The 24,359-nt window shown below is 26.5% G+C and overlaps 1 pseudogene across 1 annotated transcript; it reads left to right on the top strand.

Annotated features, from left to right (window-relative positions):
• The first annotated feature begins 283 nt into the window (after window positions 1-283).
• Window positions 284-2,828, top strand: LOC149062766 (uncharacterized; annotated as a pseudogene). Its single transcript, XR_016189332.1, has 6 exons — window positions 284-367; window positions 783-1,160; window positions 1,536-1,700; window positions 1,785-1,970; window positions 2,229-2,390; window positions 2,464-2,828. The product of XR_016189332.1 is annotated as an uncharacterized LOC149062766 (transcript).
• Window positions 2,829-24,359: the final 21,531 nt, after the last annotated feature.

Genomic DNA, 24,359 nt, shown 5'->3' with positions numbered 1-24,359 from the left:
ATACAAATGTAATATTATTATACAATCACAATTTTTAAAATTAATCTTTATAATATATCTATGTCTCTTATTACCTATAGTTTTTAAATATTAATTATTAACTTGTTAATATTAAATAATATATACTAAAAAAGTCTCTTATTAAGTATCTATAGTTTTTAAATAGTAATTATTTGTTTGTTAGTATTACCTATATGGTAGTAATAAATGTTAAATATATATATGATAACATTTAAGTTTATAGTTAGGTACCTGAGTGTATACTATATTGTATCTTAAAAGAATGAATAGAAAACTAAACCTTTTTGAACACCTCGATGATTCAACATCTGAATCAGTTTTATATGAAGACTCGGCGAATACTTCGGTATTTCAAAGTGACACCAGAGATTTGAGCAACATAGGTACAAATCAGTATTTTTTAACAATTACTAAAAAGGTAGCTTATAAGTCTATAGATATATTAATTCAACTATAGGATGAAGAATCAATTATAGATTCAGATGAGGTCTTGAAAAAAGACACTAACAAATTTGAATAAAAAATTTGAATTTGATATTCCAACTATACCTGGTTACAATTATCTAATAGATGATGATAGTGTTCAATCAATTAGTAATTTATTAAATGAATGGGAATTGAGCTGTCTATACCATGCATGCCTAAGTAAATTTAACATAGTTAGTAAATATATAATAGTTTTATTAATTTGTATACTGATTTATTTTAATTTTTCATGAAGCTCAACTTGTGGATGTCATTACTTTATCAAGAATGAATAGAACAGAAATTATGAAGTTAGCGAAAAATTTTCTTTGGGTGTTCAAGTAACATTGAGGTATGATGTGGAAAGATGGCAAAAACAAAATGATTCAAAAATAAATATAACTTCTAATTCTGTTTCACTACCTTCTTGTTCAAAAGAGATCATACCATCAGATTTATCATCAGGCTTTGTGTTATTTGGTATCTTAAAATGCACATCAGGTGGTATGATAACCGACTATTACAAATATAATAATGGCCTAAATGATAATATAAGGACATTACTTATTAAATTAATTATTCAGCATTTAATATCCAACAAAATGGTTATGTCTGTAGCTCTTGCTGAAAATATTGCAAACCAAATACAGAGAATATTTCCATCTGAACTAAAGGTTTGAATGTTTGATATTTAATACATATTTTAAAAATAATTATATATTAATTGGAACAAAGTACCTTATCTAACCTAAGGTAATTTTTCTTTTTAATACCTACTTATAAATACTAAAAGAGTATATTTATATGTACCTACTAGTACTATTGTACCAAAAATACATAAATAGTATAAATTACCTATGTGAGAAAATAAAATAACATTTTGAGTAGACAGGTACATACGCCATCAAACAGTATCTACTGACTACTATTGTTTATGTAATTAATGAATTATAGTTATAATATTTTACATAGTACTTTAACTTGTTGAACTTTTAAAGAACCTGTGCTCCTATTTAGTTTACAGCTAAATAAATTATACCATTTTATAGAAAAATTATTTTATGAAAGATCCATCTAGACAACCTAAAGGCAATATTTACTGTAAATATTTCAATACTTTAAGTACATTAAAGACAAGTGGGTTGAACTAATGAGAGACAAACGAACAAATCCTCCAATATTAAAGTTTTTAGTTGATGGGATAGTAATAAGTAATAACTATGGTAAGTTCATTAAAATAAATAACTAGTTTTAAATTTTTTTAGTTATTTATAATAAAATTATTTTTGATTTATTACAAAACCTGAAGAAGATATGAATTTAGTTTTGAACCAAATAAAACATGACAACTGTAGTTTACCAGAACTTGAACGTCATTGGAGCTCAACAGTCAACTATCGTTTAACTATAATTTAAAAGGGCACATCTACCCAAGAAATCATTAAAGAATGGCCAAGCTCATGATACCAATGGGATATAAATTAGTATGTAAAAATATATTTAATATTGGATTATATTTATATTATATTATGGTACTTTACCAATAGATAATAAATCCATTATATTATTATTATATGCCAATAAAATGAATCATTGTAATAATATCTATTTAGCACATTTTGGTAATTACTTTTATTAATTATATTATTTCTTGATATATTTTTGTGTAGATACTAGATAGTCATTTTATACTATATAAATCATAGTGCACTAGGTATCTTTCATTTCTCATTTATTTTTAGATTGATATCGACTTTAAAGCACTTTATCCTAATTGTTTTAATATTCTTGGCAATTATGAAATGAAATTGGAAAAAATGTTTGGTGCTCTGATGACCGAAGTCAAAGATTACAATTCTCGGAACATGTTAAAAAGTTTTACAGATATTAAAACCCAAGTGAAAGTAAATCATATATTAAATTATTATTATTTAATACATTTTTGAATACAATTTTCTTCAATAATACATTTTTCAGATGTTAAACAAGCTGTAACATTTTACTTACTACAATCTATATTTGTTCCTACATCAAAAAAAAGTTACAATCGACGACAGAGGAAAAAAATATAATTAAATACTCGATAAAAGATTTACAAAATACATTCATGGTTTTTTGCAGTACAGTGACTATGGTCGAAGAGTATATTGCTAATCGTAATCAACATAAATTACCCATTCAGCCCTTTATTTTAATCGTCGGTACTTCACTAGAACGTCTAGAACCAAAGGAAATAATTGTATATTTTGATTCTATTCAATTTAAAGTTTTTATTGTTATTAGAGCAATAGATCTATGTTTTAAGATTTTTCAACTATTTAATATAGAATATCCAATTCAATCGGGAGCAGTTTGGCTCTTTATTCAAAAATACTTATACCTTATACGTCTTATACTCAATTACACAAAATTTGATAAATCTCACCCTAATTTAAATTAAATAATTTATGACTTAGAAAGTAATGTATAATGAAAAAAATAATGTAGTAAATTTAAACAAATTAGGTTAGTTAAACGATTAATTTTACTATAATATTATAAAGCCACCTACTTTTAATATTTTGAAATTTACTTTTTTACTTATTTTCTTATTTGTCATTACAATACATTGGTTATAATATAATGTAGGTACCCTAATAATTTGTCTATAATTTAAGAATTAAGAGTATGTATTATATTTGTATACATTTATATACATACTACCTTTTGCTGAATGGTATTTTGTTCTTCTTTATGTTTATATATAGTACACAACTATTATACTATTATTATATTTATCTAGGTACTAACATATCTTTATATAGCTATCTACTAATTTAAGAATATTATACTTATTTAAATTTATTTACTTAATGCTGAATATTTCTTATTTTTTTTTTCAAGTTTAAGTCTACCTATATATTATAGTATATCATTTTCACTAGTTTGGTTTTTATACCTATATACAAGTAGGCACAATTTATTCTTAAATCATATTTACTTATACAGTCTACCTACTACTGGCTACTATTATACCTAATCCTATGTACCTACAGTTGTTCTTTATTATATAATGATATTTAATTTCTAAGTATCTATTTTTTTTGTTTTCATTCATGTTTAAGTATACATTCTATTGTATTTATAGGTACCTATTACATAAGTATTTTACATTTGTAATTAATAATAATAATATTAAATAAAAGTAACTTACTGACTCGTGTAAATTACCTCATGTTAATTCTAATTTATGCATATTCATTTGTATTTACATTTATATCAAGTTTTATTACTATTATAATGTTTAAAATTAAAACTATATAATAAATAATTAATATTGAACTATATCATGAAATGCATTTTTAATTCACACAAACTATTAAAGTTTAAATTTAGTTTTATCACCACAAAAAACAGTTGCTATTATATTATAATTTATAAGTATTATACTAAAACACAAAGTAGTATTATTGTTGAGATAATAATATGTATTAATGTATTATCCATATGATAATATCATATTATTGTTTTAACACATCTATTTCATCAAAGTGATATAATAAATTGTATGGTAACAAATATTGAAATATTATTTCATCATTCAAAAAGAAATTTTTATTAAATTAACAAAAATAATGATTATGCTGATAAATTGACTGTGGTGTGCTAATAACGTATCTTATTGAAGTTATCAAATATTAAGTTAGGCACAGTAAACGCGTATTATCAAAACATTAATATAATTTTTGTCAAATTGATAAAAATTATTTAGTTGGATAAATTTATTTATCGGCTGTATAGTAATAATACATTAATTGTTAATTTTAACTAGATTTTTATTAACTTTACCAAGCTTTTTTTTCAGTGTACTTTTAATATTTGAAAAATGTTTTTTTTTTTTTTGTAAAATCATAGTAGATAGGTATAAGATTAAATTAATTTAAAAGATATTAAAAGATAAATTAATTTCTTAATATTTTTTTTTTCTGTATACATTACAGGTTAGGTCTTACAGGTACCTACAATTACAAGATCCCTGTATATACTTTCATATTATTACGGTAGTGTAGACCACATTTATTTTGGTAGACCGCATAAAATGTTTGCGGTAGACTGCATATTAAGAGATATCCCAAGTTTCAATATTTAATTAAATTTTACATACAATACATTATAATTTATAATTGTTTGCAAAATTTGATATGGTATTACATTATTTGACTCATTGGTTAATTATTTATATAATTTTAAGTGTGTTATTATTTTTTTTTTTATGATACAATTTATATAATAATATTATTTTTCAATCTATAAATTGTAATCTTAATCCGTGCCGACTCAGATAATATTATTATCTTAAAAAATTCAAAATTATCCAAACTGTGATGTTTATCAGAATAAAATCAATCTAAAAATACGGTTTCCAAATATTCCTATAGTTCGACTTATCTGTATATAAAATTAATCTCGAAATGAATGCTTGTACCTATCACCTGTGTATGTATGTATGGTGTAATAAGAATACAAATTACTTATATTACTTACAATTAGAGTGGTAAAAACGGTAGAGTGCATACTGCAGTCGTAATGTCACCGGTAGAGCGATTATAGATTAAGATATATATATTATATATATATATATATATATTAAGATAGCCATAATGAAAATGTTTAAATTAAATATAGCCCTAGGTGGATAGTAATAAATAGTAGGTACCGTAAAAGAAAATAAGACTAAAAATGTATGTAAGACTTTACAGTTTGATATAAATTCTGAAGTAATATATTTTTTAAATCAGATTCATAGGTATGCCATCACTTATCAAACATTAAATTTTAATAGATATTTGTATTTATTTTGTTAAATGCGGTGTCTAATGTTATAAAAATATTTGGTGTTGAAAGTCTTATCGGTATATATATATATAAATATATATATATATATTAACTTGGAAATCCAAACTCTACTTGCGAAATATTATAATTAAAATCATGCTTATATTACCAATCCTCGTGTACGACAACAGATACTTGCAGTCTCTCCAATCGTCCGAGTTGAGTTTGATAGGCATCGAAACAACCACGACCTTGCTGCAAAATATGAACGGAGTTCGGGAAATCGTCTGACGTGCAAGTATAATTGTGAACGGTTATTTGACAGTAAAGTATTGTACTAATGCATTAGCGAGTGGTTAGTGCCAGTGATTCATGGCGATTGAGAGCATCGTTCCACTGTTCCGAGATACCGCACTAGGTACGAAGTCAACAAGTCATAACCAAATACTGAAATAAAATTATTATCGGAATGCATGACGACGGCGAGACGAAGAAGCAATCTAGAAGGATTCCGGGAGGAGAGCTGCGATATCATTGGCTATTGCAATCTAAAACGAAGCGGTACGAGTTTAAGTATAATAAATGCCTGTACAGCATATTTATGCGTATGATGACAATGGAGATATACAAGTTAAGGGTCTCATGGAACTCGCATTCCGTATCTTCTTGGGAAATACATGTATATATAATAAAATATAAAGATTCTTCTCGTAGATAAAAAAAAAACCCCACTAATATAACATTACTATTTCTTTTGTGTTCGATTCCGAGTATTTATCAGAGGTCCCTTTCCTTTCCATTATACTACATTATAATATGTTTTGTGTAATACTATAATACTATACCTATACAATATTATTATTATGTAATACTACGGCGCCAACTGCGCTTAGACGCTGTCTCACTTTTCGTCTGTTCACGTCATATTTTTCCGTCGACGCTGCTGTCGTATATTAAGTGTTATATTATATTATTACATTAGTATTTTTTGCCGGTTAAAGAAAAAAAAGCGGGTATGTGGATGTCGCTCTGCTGTACATTAGGTGGTGGGGTGTACCTCTGACTAGGGAAAGTTAGATTTGAATGCAATGATAGATATCATTGAATACGAAAAACGATTCTGAACGTAGGTGATTTGTCAGTCTAGGTCCTAGGATATATTATATTTAAATATTGTCATATATTCTATTTTGAAACAAATATATTATTTTTCAATAAGGACACATTTTGAGCAAGGCATGGTTAATCAATTTTTCCAAAAACATTGCATGTAGTTATCATGATTCATAATACCTTATAATATCATAGATATACATATACCTGATTTCATAAAAATTTAAAACTCATACGATCAAAACATTTTTCCATTAATGATGCTTCGAGTTTTCTCTATAGCTACTTGAAGGAAAACTAATGGAAAACTTAGTGTTGTATTTTAAATCCTTAGTTATAACTTATAAACACAAAAATTTTTATGATTTTTCAACTTCAAAATAACTTGCAAATTTTCGCGTTTTCGACATATTTCGTAAAAATTTGAACTATAAATGCTAATAAAAAAAATTGTGCCTATGTATTCTTATAATTTTTAAATCACTATAAGAATAACTTATGAGGAACATTGTATTAAATTTTCAAATATTTTGATTGGGCCAAAAAAATTTTATCGACACTTCAAAAAAAAAAAATTGAAATTTTCAGTTGTCTATAAATATCTCAAAAAAAGTCAGAATATTTTTAAAATTAAATCATGTAAAGAAAATGCCAATCTAAATAACTGGTTAAATTTTCATGTATTTACGACTTATACTTTTTGAATAATAACAAATGTTTAAAATTGTTAAATCGTTATCGTTACACGCTATTTCATAAAAATTTAAAATTCAAACGCACTTAAAATTTTTCCTATAATGATGCTTCGAGTTTTCATTATAGCTATTTGAAGGAAAACTTATGGAAAACTTAGTGTTGTATTTCTAATCCTTAGTTATAAACACAAAAAATTTTATGATTTTTCAACTTCAAAATTACTTGTAAATTTTCGCGTTTTCGACAGATTTCGTAAAAATTTGAACTATGAACGCTTATAAAAAAAATTGTGACTAACGATTTTTAATTTTTTTTAGCTTCAATAAGAACAACTCATGACGAACCTTGTATTAAATTTTCAAGTTTTTTTGGTCATCTAAAATTTTTTTCCCGACACTTCAAAAAATAATTTTCATAAAAGTCGAAAATTTCAGTGGTCTATAAATATCTCAATAAATGTCTAAAATTTTTGAAAATTAAACTGTATATAGATAACACTAACATAAACATTTGGTGAAAATGTCAAGTATTTACAGTGATTATTTTTTGAATTACCACCATATAAAAAAATCGATTTGGTTGAAAACTGGTTTTGCATAAAAATTCCCGTTTTTCTGTTATTTTTTTTTTGTTTTTCTCGATTTTTTTGAAAACTGTTGGAAAATGTTTACTTTTGACCTCTATAATGCACCAAGGTTATTCACTTTTACATCGGAAACCACCCCCAAAGTTTGAAATTGAAGCATTATTTCGACTAGTTATGCTGTACACAGACACACACAAAAAAAAACACACATCATTGTAAAATCAATACATTCATCATTTCGTTTAGAATCTAAAAAAAATTACACATTTAATATTGTTGCGATTTTCTGTCTTATTATCAACCCTGTATAATATTACCATGGTATTTGTAAAATATATAAATATATTTGCAGACTGCAGTTAGATACTCGTGAAAAAATCAATGTCATTAATATATTTTATAGTGCACAATAAGTATTATAATATATTATTATTAATATTTAATATTATACGTATCGCGTCATATACAACGTATACAACATATACGTTGTATACAATGTCACGTAATATTGTGGTACTACGTTATTGTTCCTATATAATAACATGTGGCGTGTAGTATAAATTTAATATAAATGCATAATACGGTGTACCTACTGTACCTATAGAGTATATTAGCGTAATAATATGTGTATTTGTAATTTTTATCATTAATTATAATTAGAGCCCGGAATTATATTCTTTTGCATATCTTTTTTGAGTCTATGCAGTCAGACGGGGGTTCGAAATCTTTACGAATCATGAAACAGGTGTAATAATGGAAAACGTTTTTTTGCATATTTGAGAATATTTCAAGATAAAAGAATATTTCGTATAATAAAGAATATTAGAGAATATATCGATTAATTTGTATAAATGTTTGATATTTTTGGTTACAGTGACGTAAATAATATAAATGATATATCCTACGTAATAATGTACTGCAATCCAATATAGTATATAATAATATAACTGATTTGCTATATGCTACTGTGACTTCAGTTGACGTCGAACGTTCTTTTAGGTACATATAAAAACATTTTGACTGACCGTCGCACAAGTATATGACACCAGAGAACATGGAACAAAATATAGTTATCAACTGTTTCCAAAAATTTTCTTAGTTAAAAATTTAAAATAATTAATTATTAAATATTATTATTAATAATTTAATCAAACTTTTCTTAACATGAAGTATTTTTTATTGTGTACCTATTTTTCTATTTCTTTTTTATTCGTGGTAGGTACAGCTTCAACTGCTAAGGTTATTAGCTTGTAGCAAAATTAGTATTTAGTACATAGTAAAATATGGTTATACAATAGGTTCTTAAATTAGATTATACATATCAATTTGTTTTAAAAATGTAATTATTTTGTTGGTGTTGTCATAGGTAGGGCTGAGGGCTTCAAAGAGGTTGTCGGGCAGTGTACCTATTTTATATAGTATTTATTTCAGGTTTTTGTATTATTTAATTATTATGCATATTATGTATCTTGGGCTACAACACGCTTGGGCATTTTATTCCAAATTACGACACGTTTAGGCACAAAATCACAACACGTTTGGACACTATTTTATTCTAATATTACAACACGTTTGGGCACTATAGTTTTTAGGTATCTATGTATATAGTATATAGTAAGTATATATGAATAATGTATATAGATGTATAAAATATAAATATATAGTGTATACTGTATATACCTTTAATCAAGCACATAGACGCGTATCGTACGCGACGTAGGTATTATCTAACATTATACGCCTAGAGTCTAGGCGTGCCCAACCCGCGGCCCGCGGGCCGAATCCGGCCCGCGAAGGTGTTCCAACCGGCCCGTGACAATTTTATAAAAATTAGAAATTTGTATAGGTGTAAAAAAATAATCTCATCTTTACCTCTATTATATTCTTCAAATACATTTCCGACGCGTTCACTTTTGAAATTTTGTTTGAATTTTTCTAACAAAGAAGTTCTAAGATTCCCTAAAATTTAAAATTATATAATACCTATAAATACCCTCTTCAGAAAAATAAAAAATATGATAAATATTTACCTTTACAATTGACGTATTTGTTTTGATGTTTACTTTCATAATGTCTTTTGATATTAAATTCTTTAAAGACCGCCACGGTTTCGTAGCATATCAAACACATAGCTTTATTTCGATACTCGATAAAAAAATAACTTAGACTCCAATTATCATTAAAAACACGGCATTCGGTATAAATTTTGCGCTTTTTATTTTGAGACATCTTAATGTGAACGAACAATTTCTAATGACGAAAACAAACTAACAACTATACCACTATAGCGTGGAAATATTGAGAACTTTAAACAGATACGATTTGAGTCATAAATTCGATAAGTGAACAAAGATAATATTATACCTATCCGATAAAATGTATAATAGATGACTAGTCTATATTTTATCGAAATGAATAAAAAAAAACCATGAAGCATATACGGCCCGCAGTATAAATATAAATTTCGAATGTGGCCCGCAAGTTAAATAAGGTTGGGCACGCCTGGCCTAGACTATAGGTCTAGCATTCTTACCACCTGAACAAGTTGATGATGGTTTTGTTGAGCTCATTTCTATACCTACAGATACTAGATAGTAGATATAGCCATACGTTTACTGATTATATTTTAGAAAATTATATTAATAAAGAGTCTCAATTTCCACCAAATATTTGGGCAAAAGCTCCCGTAAATAATACTAGGACAACTAACGGACCAGAAGCTTTCCATAAACATTTCAATGCACAATTTTACCATCCACATCCAAACATATACCATGTAGTAGACGTTCTAACTAACATTCAGGCAGAAGCTGCATTAATAATAAATAGTATAAAAAAAATCAATTCAATTACACTAGAAAAGAGGCTAAACTTAAAAGGAAATTTTTAATTGATAATTGGAATGCTTATGAGTTATGACAAAGGAGACATAACACTAATTGAATATTTAAAAATTATGGGAATTCGTTATCAAGGAAATAAATTATAAATATTATAATTACATAATATATTACTTTTTTTTTTCTATAATTAATAATAGTTTTTATTTAATACGAGTATTATTTATTTTATTTGTACTTATTTTATTTTAATTATTTTACAAAATAAATAGTAACTAACACTTTATAAAACTTGTTACCTATAGGTATTATTTTGATATATAGATATATAGATATATACATATATTATGCATGTATATACATATTTTATATACTTCTTAAACAAAGGTACATACAATTTACATTTTAGTGCCCAAACGTGGTATCTTTTTAGCAAGGCTGGGCATAAACGCCTTAATAAGTTTAAGTTAAGTTAAAAAGTTAAGTTAATTTAACTTTTTAACTTAATAAGTTATTTTTTTATGTTTATTAACTTAATTATTAACTTTAGGAGCTTTTGAATTAACTTTTAATTAACTTGAGTTAATTTTACATTTAAACAAGTTAAGTTAATTTAATTTAATTTTGTGAACTTTTGTAGGAATACAAATTGCTGGTAGGTACACATTTTATAAGGTTATAAGTATATGCTAACAAAATGTGTACTGTTAGCTTTTGCACACATAAAGTAGTAATAGTTCTTTGGTCTAATAACATGAACAATTTTAGGTACCGATTATTTTAATTTTACCTATAAGCAAAGAAGAAACTTTTTTAACTTAACTTGAGTTAAAAAGTTAATATTAAATTTTGGTTAACTCTTAACTTAATTCAATTGATGGAACATTTTGAATTAACTTTTAACTATTAACTTGATTTAGATTTTAATTTAACTTAGCTTAACTGAGTTAAAAAAAATCATTAACTTGCCCAGCCTTGCTTTTTAGGGATATAGAGTACCCAAACGTTGTGTGGATTTTGAATACTAAACAGATAAAAATGCCCAAACGTGCTGCACCGGTATCTTGTATCTATTTATATTAGTTTTTTTTATTATTTGCTTAATTTTGTTGCATATTGAGAATATATTAATAAAAAGCATATTTTTGGTTTATTATTCACATTATTTTATTATGATTTTTAAAGAATATTGGAAGAATATTTTCAACTTTTTAAGAGAATATTAGCATCTTATTTTGGCTATTTTTAAAGAATATAATTCCGGGCTATAATTATAATATATATTGTAGACATTGTAGGGATAGGGTATTAGAGTTTTTCTCGTTGTAACCGCTGTAGTTATTGTTATGGTAATCGGTCAAAAAGTCTGGTATAGAAAAAGTTAGACAAAACATCTGAAAATACAAAATTGTCTTATTTGTCGTAATTATGAATGGAACATTTCTACTGAATACTAGAAACCAGATTATGATGAACCATATATGCATATCCATTAAAAATAAATTTTTTATTTTATTTTAAAAACTTTTATTTCAACCTCCATCTCGACTAAATAACGTCTAGGGATACACTAAGTGACAAATTAAATTTATAATTCACGTCCGCTACGTCCCCATGAAATCGATTATATAATATATCGATGAGATAAAAGTAGGTAAATGAAATAATAGGTACTTATATAATATTATAATCGTGGTAATAATATTGATTAACGCTATTGTAGCATGTAGGTATAATAATATTATGGGAGATAAACTGTAGACATACGGCTACGATGAACATTATAGATCCACGGTAGTCAGAAAAAAAAGCCAGGGAAAAAAAATTCAAATTACAATAATTAAATATACTTATAACAATTAAAATCAAAGTATTAAATTAGGTATTATTTAAAAATTGTTTACACATTATTGGTCAAATATATAAAAAACAATTATAATTAAATATACGAAAAAATAAAATTTAAAGTATTATTAAACATTTTTAAACATTGGTCATATTGTATTTTTATTATTGTATACATATATACATATATATATATATAATTAATAATACACAGGTTATATGTTAATTAATTTAAAATTTTTAACACAGTTGATCATACTCCGTATTCATATATAAAATTGTTAATATAATAATATACATTGAATAAAAATAATATAATATTTTATGGATATTATCTTGAAATCAATTGATATATGTCTTACAGGGTGTAGATATGTATAAGTATAATGTATATACTTTGTATAGGGTGATTCTTTTTTAAATGTACATGTTGCAGTATGAAATACATGCTATCTTGAAATAAATAAATTTATATATATATATATTTTTTAATTTAAACTTTTTGTTTAATAAAATCAATACATTCATTGCTGTTTAGAATCTAAAATATATTTATAACGATGAATAATAAATAATAACATATAACCTGTGTATTAATAATTATATATATATATGTATACAATATGAACAATAATGTGTAAACATTTTTTAAATAATACCTAATTTAATACTTTAATTTTAATTGATATATATTTAATTATTGTAATTTGGCTTTTTTTTCTGTGGATTATTTTTCCCGTGGCTTTTTTTCCCTGGATTTTTTTTCTTGGCTTTTTTTCCGTGAATTCTTTTTCCATGGCTTTTTTCCTACATTCAGATCCATATAGGTACGTACCTACCAAACTATAATGGATTTCCGTAATATTTTTGTTAGGTATAAGAAATAATAAGAAATAAGAAAACATAAAAAAAGTACAATAATATAATAACGTAATAAATTATAAAAGTACTAAAATTATATTTTTAAATAAATAATAATTATATATGAACTGACTATATATATAATATTGTATGTGTATTATACTTATACACAGTGTATATCTACATAATAATATTGAATCGCGGAAAAAATGGCCACGGAAAAAAGCCCAAAAAAAATATTATTCATAATATATTTACAATTATTTCTAGATACATATTTTAAATAATATACATAGTATTTAATTAATTTTTTTTAAACTTTTAAACTTCAGTTAAATTTTGTATTGTTTTAACTTAGCTTTTTATAGTTAATTATCATATTACTGTACAGTTAAGTTAATTTACAAGTAAATCATGTGATTTGGGTGGTTAAAGGTAACACCATCAGTGTGTAACTGAATTAACTGTGTAGTTCAACCTAAATAAGTCATATTTAAAATGGCTATAATGTCAAAATCATTTTGTATTAAATATTGATTCTAATATAATTGTATTAATAAATGAGTTAAATTAATCCAAGTAAATGATTATTAATTAACCCTTAATAAGTGTTTTGTTGTTAATTCAACATTAGATTTGTACGTGTGATAGTTAACAATACAATCTGTATTATTATGTTACCACAAGTCCAGAAACGTGAATATTTTGTATTTTTAATATTTTGTTCTTATGTTCTGATAAAAATGTATTATTCTATCACAGAAATAAAAATATTATATGATTGTAAATCCATTGTATAATCAACAATCAACCACATTTTATAAAATATTACAATTTACAATGATTGCACTTTTATTTTCTTGGGCTTTTTTCAGGGGTGTATTTTTCAGTTTGGATTTTTTTTCGGTGGCCATTTTTCCGCCTCCCAATAATACAAGGTACATTATAATTATAAATGAAAATTGAATAGACAATTTTGTATTTTCGGACTTTTTGTCTGGTAATCATTGTTATATACGAAACAACAAGCGTTTATTGTGATTTGTAAGCGTCAAGTAGTGGTATAAACAAAAATACAGACGATTTAATTTTCCTTATCTTCTAGATTAATACTGTATTTAAATAAATTTAATTTATTATCATATTTACGAGCACGGGCGTGGTCCGGCCCATCTCTGTTCCATCGTAGGTGTAAATAGACCTTTAATAATCTAATACCGAATTTAAGAAATCGTATTACTTAAATAAATAATGACCGAAAGATAGCAGCCTAGTTGTAAGTAAACAAAAATTCGTTAGTTTAATGTGTTTTATTTTATTGTATATATTCATATTTCATAGATATAGTATGGAAATAATTACATCAAATAAATACAGTAAATATAATTTATAATTATATTTAATTAAATCACATACATTGATAAATTCTAACATTAATTTGATTATCATAATTATATAAACGACATCATCAATTTCATCGTTATTTTATATTTTATGTACATATAAAAATACATATAAAATACACAATATTTACAATAAGCTCCGTCCGTTGTTTTTGAATAAGCTAACCACTCCCATCGAGAAAACCAGTTAAATTGAAATTTTAAATTTCGTTTTCCACTATTAGTAAATTCATAATATTTATCTGGGTACCATAATGCTTTAAATATAGATAACTTCGACTCATCTGACGTATGTGTTTGTTTAAAATAATTAGCAATATCATTAACATTCATACTTAGTTTACTAACCGGGCTTTTTTCTTTATTCTTCTCAACGGGTGTTACAGAATTTGAAGTAGTAGATTCGTCTTCGTCTTCACTCGTTTCCTTTTTTTTTTTTGAAAAACATCGTTAGAGTAGTGTTATTTAATTTTCTTTTCTTATCACTCATATTGAATAAAAAAATAAATTAAAAAATGTATCACGTTTAAAATAATAAATAAATGTATTACGTTCAAAATATTAAATAATTATATAAATATTAAATACAAAAATATTGAACACAGAACGAGAGTTCAAAATAAAATGAAATTGAGCGAGTATTCACGTTGATTAGTGGCATTAGTGTAATCGACTAGTACCTAATCGTCGATCGGTTATTTGTAGATTAGTTTAGTTGGTATATAATATTTGTCATTATGTCAAATCTCATGATTCAAAGTAGATAGCAACGATATTACGATAACAAAATATTACCTATCATACACATTACACGCGCACGTATATCTGTGTATGAACTTAGTGCTTTGCTCATAAACAATTATGTAATAAAATTTAACATGGAATGATAACAATTATTTTTCGACAAAAATAATTATTAATGCGTTATCGCGGCCAGACTAGACCGATGTACGGAACTTTTTAAAACCACCGGGAAGAGACCGACCGACAAAACGCGTAACATGATCCTAGCCTAAATTCCATAAAAAAATCATTATTCGTATTTCACTTGGGGGGGGGGGGGGTTAGGGGTTTACCTAAACAAATTTAGTAGCTAGTATAATTTTCTTAAATGATACTAATAAGGAAAAGAAATAATATATATAAGTTACATAATATCTATAAGTTACATAATATATTTGTGGAGAAAATCAATATTGTTTTAATATATTATTACGAAATTCGATGTTTTCCTATACTTTTCTATAGGTATATTTTATACATGGCTTATAATATTGTAATACCTTGTCTTGTCATGTTAAATGACACCTATGACTCATATAATTGTATGCATTTATATTGTATTAACTCTCATTACAGTCACAAAACTACTAGACGTATATCGACTAATTGATAACCGATTTCGCTGCAGGATTCGGGAAAAAGGCACGAGTATCAAAGAGTGACAGGTGGCTTTATCAAAAGGATTTTTTTTGGATGCGCAGGAACTAGATTCATCATCGCCGACAGAGATCTTTTTTGACCATTTAAAGTATCCTTTTTCTGGCGGCAGACAAAAAGCCATACAGTATATGTTTACCGTTACAAATACGTACCGATTTCTTAGTTCATGATTTTATAATACAAATGTAGATCGTCCCTTTTTGTCGGTGACAATCGACAATGGTTTTACAAAAGATTTACGATTTTAACCTACAACCATATTATTCTTTATACTCAGTTGTGTGACAGTCTGGCCGTTATTTATTAGACTTTACGAGGCTACGGAGAATAATAGGCTGTGACCTTGGTAACTGAAAGACATTCGCCACGTACCATTATGTCATATTATTACCAGGAACGAGCATAGGACCTCTAGCACACATAAACTCCACAAGGCAACAATATAGATTATATACATATGAATTTTAAAAACAAATTATATGCATTATGCTCTAAAAAAATGTAATATTAAAATCAAATATATAGAAACTAAATTATAATATCTATGTATAAAAAAAAATAATTTTAAAAAATAAACGGGTAAGTAGATGTCGCTCTGCTGACTGCTGTACAGTAGCTTACAAGTGGGTTACTGCTATGGATGGTACCTATTAAATTGAATTCAACAATATAATGATATATTATATTCATTGCATACGAAAAACGATTCCAAGCGAACGGCGAAGAGTCTCCTCCGGAGACGGTTTGTCAGTTTAAGATATTTTATACTATTTGGAATATACAGTAAAACTCGCTTAAGACGCTCTCGCTTAAGACGCTTTCCCGCATAAGACGCTGTTTTTAGTCGGTCCCTAGACATTTCCTATACTAGTCAATGTAAAAATCACCTGTTAAGACGCTCAGTTTTTCTCTGTCTAATCGGATAAAACGCTCTTTTTTTCAGCAGATTACGATAAATTTTAGTAGTTTTGTGAAAATAAAAATAGAATTTTTGTATTATACGTGTTTTTATCGTTTTATTTTATCGCTATACCTATTTTATCATTACTTATTATAACAGTTTCACTGTATTTCATCGTATTATGAGATTTAGTAAGTTTCTTAGTCATTTCTTGCTGAAACGCATTGTCAGAACCTTAAACAATCAAAAATAGATATTTTTTTTAATAAACAATAATAAAATATGTATGTAATAATAATATTTTTTTAAATTAAATTCAGTAGCACAAAATTATAAGTATGTATGTATATTATAATTATAATTAATTTATAAGTGTATTTCTCATTAAATTATGTTTAATAATAAAAAAATAAACTCGATATTTCAACCACAACATTTTGTTTCATTCCCACATAAGACGTTTTCCCGCTTAAGACGTTCTAGAGAGCTGGTCGCTTAAAGAGCGTCTTAAGCGAGTTTTACTGTAAATATTATAATAATATTATTTCAAAAAAAAAAAATTAGGTACCTATAAAATAAATTCAAAATTAATTATATCACATTCATTATGTACCCGACTCACTCAGTCATTCATAACACATACAATATATTGGTATAAGTCATTTAACGACATTAACTATTATAATTATAATATAAAGTATAATATAGGTAGCTGTTCTAGAAATTTCAGTATACCCATTAATAATATTTTTAAACTACAACAATAAAACTAAAGTTGTTATTCGAAATGTTCAAATGTAATTTCGTATACAAATTTGAACTTAAAATAATAACTATAAAAACTGGGTTTGTATAGTGTTTAGGTTTTTTTTGTTATAGAATTCACTACTTATACGTGAAAATGTGAAATCTTATTTTAAATTTTCAATCCTTATAGGTAGTCATTAAAGTTTAACATTTTCTAAATTTTTAACAACTAAATAATTTTTAACTTTTAACTTTTTAACTAAAAACGGTTATACATAAAAAAAACTTGCGTATGTATTTTTAATATTTTCTAACTGCTATTATACGTGAAAACGTATGATGTATTCAATTTTCAAGCTTTTTGACCCAGATAATTAAATTTTATTGATATAAATAGAATAAAAACTAAAAAAATTGAAAATTGAAAATGTCTATAAATAACTAAAAAAGTGTTAAAATATTTTGAAAATCTTATAAAGTATAAGAATTGATAAAAAAAAAATATTATGTAAATTTCAAGTTTCTACAGTTAATCGTTTTTGAATAACAACAAAATAAGAATATTGATGCATGATATAAACCGAGTGAATATCTAATGTATCTACGGTAATTTGTTTTTAGAGTTACACCAATATCCAAAATCAATTTTATTAAAAACCGATTTTGCACAAAAATTCCCGTTTTTTCTTAATTTGTTTTTCTGATGTTACCGGTGCTATAGAAAACTACTAGGAATTCTAGTATAACACTTTATCAGCATATCATTACTACAAATATATAATAAGTATATACCTAACCTAATAATACCATATTTTATCATTTTGTCAGTAACTAATGAGTGTAATAAAAAAGAAACACGTTTAAATAAAAAAATAAAAATCAATTACAAATAATGATAATGATAATTATAATGATAATAAAATCTAAATAATAGATGTAGGACTACTAGGACTTTTTAAATGGTCAATACGCAAACGATGTATAACTCAAAAATCGAATGATGCGCAATTATTGTCTAGACATTTTTTGTAAGCTTACAATAGTGATGCGCAAACGACAACCAGCGGTCCAGGCACGCTCAGGCCCCGCTTAGCTACGTGCCTGCACTGGCAAAGCTACTGATAAGTTGAAAATCAAAGTATTATTTCGACAACTTATCATGTACAAACACAAAAAATTGTAAAATTAATAAGTACATTTATTGTTGCATCGCTCAGAATCTAAAACATATTTTTAATTTATTTGTTAAAATGCTCGATAATCAACGAACAGTAAGTACGTAATAAAATATAATGACAGATAATTGAAGTTAATTCCTACAATCCTATACACGCGTCATGTTATCGGTCAGATTGTGACTGACAATATTATTACATATAGGTTGAAATTCGAAAAATAATATTTCTCTATGTAATTTTATATGCTATATTCTATTATTTAGTAACCAAATTTTACAAAATTGTTTTAATGCATGTTTTTGATTTTTCTAATATACACAAATTAATATAAATTTATAAGCTATATTAACAATATTTAATATGCAAAATAAAATTTCTTTAATATAACCTTCTCGTGTTACGAAACATATATTACTCACTTTATTCTGTAACCTTTATAGACAAAATATAAATATGAAAAAACTACGAGTCCTCAACTCTACTTATGACTTTATGAGTTATGACACTGACCGACCGGTGTACTTGTGTATAGATATAGATATAGCCAGTAGCGAACGCAGGATTTTAGTTCGGTTAGGGTTTTATATGAGTAAATAATTTAAATAATTTGCTTAACAGATTTTACATAACTAGCTATAACAAATTATAATTAATAATATTAATAATAAATTAACAATTTAATTTGTATCTACTACAAATTATCAACAATTGATCGACTCTGTTTATTGAAATGGTAATAAATATGATTTTTTTGTAAAATGAAAAAATTGTGTACGCCACTGGATATAGCACTCAACAGGTGGACAAGTTCCCCAAGTCAATCCAGCGAGTGCTAAATGTGTATGCCTTTAAGGTCCACTCAAACTGAAGCGGTAGCAATGGCGGTAACTTCAGCGGTATTTATCGCTTTTTAAATACCGCAGATTTAACCTAACCGGAGAGCGAAATATTTCGCCGAAAATTACTAGTCGACATTATGACACCCATGCGCATACATGTATTTTAGTAATTATTTTATTTTTATTTATTAATATTAATATTTTAGAGTACAAAACAACAAATTGCTATATATTTTTAAAAATTTTTTTAAAGATTCAACTACAAGGTGTACAATTACGATGAATACCAGAATACTCGTAGATATGTGTTTGAATATAAAGTCAAAATATATTATACTCATGTGTGTGTGTGTGTGTAAAAGATGTGTCTAGATTCATAAATGGTAATTCAATAAATATTTTTTTCAAATAGTAAAATAAAATAATAATATTACTGTACGGTGGGCCCAATAACCAATGCCTATATAACTAAATAATTTAATATGAATAATAATTAATTCACGATGATTAGTACCCACGAGTATAAGATAGTAAAAAAAATAATGAAAATTCCCAATTTCTGGAGCGTTGATTAGCTGGTCCTAGCCTGTAATAGAATAATAATGTATAGTTTTGGTGGCGATTTGGGCACACTTTATAGAAAATGGTGGTGATTCACACACATAATATAATGATAACTATAAAGACCGGATTTAATTGCATTGAAAACGCACAAAAATTGCAGTATGAAATGCAAAAGTTATATTTAAAAAACTTTTGATTCTCGAATATTTACTAAAAACAAATAGTTAAAAGTTACTTTTTTAAATTAAAATTGGTAATTAGATGCATTTCCAAATAGTGTTCATTAAAATTAAATTTTTTGTTACTTAAAATATGTTTGCACAAAGAAAAACTATTATGTAGAATTCTACATGACTATGTCTATAAACATACTATAGTTATTGATGTATATTTAAAACAATTCAATAAACTAGGGACGTTAGCCATTAGATATATATCAACATCTTATTTTTTACCTGTTATGACTTCATAAGTACTAAATAGTAAACTGAAATTATCCATATCGGATGGTATCTTGATGGTAAGAACATTATCTATGTTTGTACGTTCGTTTTTTACGATAATTCAATTTTTGTGAGTTTAAGTGAGTTATGAGCATTTTTAATGTACTGTATATTATATGCTCATAACTCACTTAAACTCACAAAAATTGAATTATCGTAATAAACGAACGTACAAACATAGATAATGTTCTTACCATCAAGTTTCATAATAGGTCGATTCACTGTAATTTTTAAACTAAAGAAGTTACAAGTGTTCTGCTGAGCTTAAATTTGTTATATTACGCACTGGTAAGACGGAGAAAATAAATACTACTAGCTGTTATGTACTCTTAAGCGTGGAAAAAGATGTAGTTGATCAATTAGATATAAACAAAATAACAACATTATGGGCAACTTTGAAAAACCGTAGAATTAATATCTAATTGAATGTATCAATAGATGAAGAACCTATTATATATTTTTATACAAATAAAAACAATATTTTGTTTAAAACTGATATTGTACTTATTACATTTTATTATTTAAAATTTAAAATACACATTTTTATTAATTTGGGTAAATGGAATGTGGAAGTTGTAAAATTATGATAAATTGTTAGTTACCTAATATTTTTATTTTCACATGAGCCACTAAAAAAGTAAAGAAACTTTTTTCTTCGTTTATTGGTCTTAACCATTGGCAACTATTTGTGAGGAGAATTACGGTTGGTTGAGGGACACATTACATGTGTATTTAATATTTATGGGTTGGGATTTCTCAAAGAAACCCTGATGGTCATAAATAAATGGTTTAACAAAATAATAATATAAATATAAATATAATATAGTAGAAAACGTATTTGAGCGAAGCGAGAAAAAAATGTTTAGTCGGTAAATTAATAGATCTACCACCCCCCATGAAATGTTGTTTAGGACGGCCCTGCGGATACAACACATGCGGGTGAGGCGTCCTCTTAATAAAATGATGTAAATATATTGAAGTTTGAACTATAATGTATAATAGTACAATTCTTATTTATACGGTTTTATGGTACAATGTACCTACAACTACAGATTATCTGTTCATAACGAAAACTCAGTACTTCATATAAAAGCGTTTATATACAATAAAATTAGCTAAGACTCAGCCTGAGTTAAATATTTGTTCATTTAAATACACAAAATTGTAAAAAATTGCAAAAATGTGGAAAATCGCAAATAATTACATAATAAAATTAAATAGGCATAATACATCGTATACATCGGCTATACATTTGGTCAGATTTGGTGTATCCCTAACTGAATGCAAAATAAATTGCTATATCAATTAATTTCGATCTTGTAGTATTTGGGTAATTTGATATTTTTCGCACACGCCGATGCTCATACGATAACGTCCGTTAAGAAACAAAAAAAACAAATCGACCATGTTCAATAATCGAAAAACGAGCTAGACGTTTCCTTTGTGCGTGTGTGTGTGGTGCGACCTACCTAACATTTTTGGATGCAGCGGCGAAGAGGGATTTCTGAAGGTTAAATCTGTTACGAACTAAAGCCAACCTCTCTCATGAACCATGGCTCAGCTCGTTAAACTATGTTTTATTGTTATTTATTACTGTTAACTGTCGGACTCACGTTAAACCACCGCAGTGGGTAAGGTATGTACAATTTTTTTTTAAGCATATAGATTAGTACTACAGATGTAGATTATATAATACGTAGGTATTTAATAACCGTGCGTGATCATCGACGGAGAGTTTAATTATTGCCAGAAAGAATCATATTTCCGTGCATGAAACACTGGGTTACAACCGAAACGCAGAATTTTATTGTTGTTATTGTTTTCAACAATATTACCTAGTCGAACTGGTACGCTTTAAAGGTTAGGAAGTCTACTTGGGTAGACGGACACGAGCACATCTGGCGGATACGCGTTTTTAATATTTTGAATACATCACGATGATGGTCACAAATCCAACCTAATAATGACGATAACGGCGATGGAAACGTTCATACAGTGTCGTCGCATTCGTGCGCTCTGTAATACATACGAATTGTATAGTATTATACAGGATCGATTACGATAAAATAATAATAATAATAATTATGCCTATCCCGAAGGCGGCGGCGCCGCTGCGGCGTCATACGAACGAACCGTACGGGACGAGATAATTTTCTCGGGACGATGTGTAATGGCAATATATCAACGGTGCCGGTCGCCAAGTAAAGGTCGGCACCCCGCGGGCCACAACGAAACGACAGTATAATACTATATAATACTATCATGTATTACCGGCGTCATGTCGTTACGGCTATTAAAATGATATTTATCGTAGGTACATTTCTCCAGCCCCCCCAATTTCGAATTTTGAATTTTTTTTTGCACCATACGTTTGTAGCCGGTTTGTATTGGTTTGTAATCACATTTTTTTCGTTTGTAGAGGTTTAGTTTTTTTTTAAAACCAACATTTTGGTGGGGGGCTGGGGAAATGCCCTAATTTCGAGTTTAGAATTTTTTTTTTGCACCACACGTTTGTAGCCGGTTTGTATTGGTTTGTAATCACATTTTTTTCGTTTGTAGAGGTTTAGTTTTTTTTTAAAACCAACATTTTGGTGGTGGGGCTGGGGAAATGCCCTAATTTCGAGTTTAGAAATTTTTTTTGCACCACACGTTTGTAGCCGGTTTGTATTGGTTTGTAATCACATTTTTTTCGTTTGTAGAGATTTAGTTTTTTTTAAAACCAACATTTTGGTGGGGGGGGGGGGGAGGGCTGGGGAAATGCCCCAATTTCCAATTTCAAATTTTGAATTTTGAATAATTGTTATTTAGTTGTAGCCAATTACTAGACACTATTGTTTCACTTATTTAACTTTCCTGCTATCTCATGTGATATTATATAATTAATTTTTTTTTAAATAAAATATTAGTCAAATTAAATCATAAAAACTTACTATTACTTTGATTTTACCCTTATCAATGATAGAAAGTCACCATAGGCTTAACTTATATGAGAATTGATAGCTTTTAATATTTTTAATGAATATTATTATTAATGTATATGCAAATTAACGTAATATTATTATAATTTCTACTATACTTTTGTTTCACACAAACAAGAAGTAAATTTTTTTTCCAAAATGAATGTTTATAGTTTGTATCAAATATGGCTATAAAAACAATACTCGTATATATATATATATAATCCTACAGTTTAATATTTTTAAAATTCATATTTCTTTTTAAATACAAATTCCAAATTTTATATTAATTACATTTTTTTCAATAAAATAATAAGTACCTTTTTTTTTCAGGGGAGGATCTGTGTGAACATTACTACTCCCAAATAATAAGTACCTACCTAGAACTGTTACATAAAAAAAAAAAAAAAAAATAGAAAAAAATGAGTTTTCATTTTAATTAGAACTTTTGAAATAGTAATTTGTCTTCATATTATTTATATAGTATAGTAGATATATTCACACTGTACAATTGTTTCAGCCTTAATTGGAATTGATTTTACTGCCAAATCATCATATATTTCCCAATTATTATTTAACCTT

Source organism: Diuraphis noxia, unplaced genomic scaffold (assembly GCF_037042655.1).
Source record: "Diuraphis noxia isolate RWA-SAM2 unplaced genomic scaffold, SU_Dnox_SAM2 contig0001, whole genome shotgun sequence".
Classification (NCBI taxonomy): Eukaryota; Metazoa; Arthropoda; class Insecta; order Hemiptera; family Aphididae; genus Diuraphis; species Diuraphis noxia.
Note: the sequence above shows the minus strand (reverse complement) of the source record. Positions and strands in the feature narration are given on the sequence as shown.